The sequence below is a fragment of the Poecilia reticulata genome, unplaced genomic scaffold (assembly GCF_000633615.1).
Source record: "Poecilia reticulata strain Guanapo unplaced genomic scaffold, Guppy_female_1.0+MT scaffold_239, whole genome shotgun sequence".
NCBI lineage: Eukaryota > Metazoa > Chordata > Actinopteri > Cyprinodontiformes > Poeciliidae > Poecilia > Poecilia reticulata.
Genome location: NW_007615029.1, coordinates 1 through 1275, shown reverse-complemented (window position 1 = coordinate 1275; position 1275 = coordinate 1).

The window sequence follows — 1275 nt, the reverse complement described above, 5'->3', positions numbered from 1 at the left end:
TCCTGCTTCATTTCCTCCAGAAGGTCTTTATTTGTGCTCAGTCCCAGAAGACGTGTGTGATGACCGACCATTCCACAGATTCCTCCAACATCCATTTGTGGTTGGATCCTGGAAATGAAAGTTTTAATAGACTTCTACTAATTCTAGTTTTTTCTTTCCAGATTTGGTTTCCAATCCCTTTATGGCACAAAAATGCCCAGAAGAAAACTCCACTCCATGTTTTATCAATCTCCAGTTCAATCAAGTAAATTGATTAACTCGGTTTTCCAAACAATCCACCAATGGAGACCCCAAACTGGTAACAGCAGCACATAAAGTTCAGCCTGTAGCAGAACAATCAGCTTGGACCCACAGAACCGGTGCTGCTACGGCCCGACATGAGAATCTTCCACTTTAGCTACAGCACATTTGATCAGCTGGTTTTATCTCTGTATGCTCTGTACAATGGCTGTGTAAAGGTGAGACTCTGTTTCAGTGACCAGAGGAAGATGAATCTTTGTCATTAAAGTGTTTTTATTTAAAGCCAAACAGTGTAAAAGACTTTACCCACTGAACTCAGTCAGGAGAAGATCCAGTTGCCAGGCAGATTTCAGATGGATGTGATTACTGACATGAGAAGTCAAACTTCCCAGGACATCCTGGAGCATCAGGAGATAACAGAGGGAGGAGCTGAACCTGACACTCACTCCAGCTGATGTTTCTCTGTTTTCTTCTCTGAACAAACTGCTTCATGTTTTTGTTTCCTGGCATCAAATTCTTGTTTCCACCATTAAAGTCAGAAACAACTGAGTTTGATTATTTAATTTAACTAATGAAATATTTCTTACAGTGCAAACTTTAAAATGTTTTGATTTAGTAGAGATCAGAACAATATTGATTATTTACAAAGTCTATAATAAACTCCTTCCATGGTGTAAAGAAACATTGTTAGAAATGACAGAAACAAACTATAAACTAATAGAAAATGATTTATTTAGGATGAATATTAAAACAACTGTAGTTCAGTTAGAGGGATTTCTAGTTTGCAGTAATTTAGTGAGGAGTTAAAACTGATTTTCCCTCTGAAATATTTGCTAAACAAATAAAATGAGGTTTGATTTTGTTTTTTGTGAGTTTGTCTACAAACTTAGCTGGAAATCCATGAAGATGTTTGTAGCCCGGGTGTAAATTTCTAGCTTTCACCGGTCTCTCAAACTCGTCATTAAATCACGTGATAATCCTGGTAATAGTGTCGCTCTCACGAGACTATGAAGCAACCAATCACTGCCCAGTTTC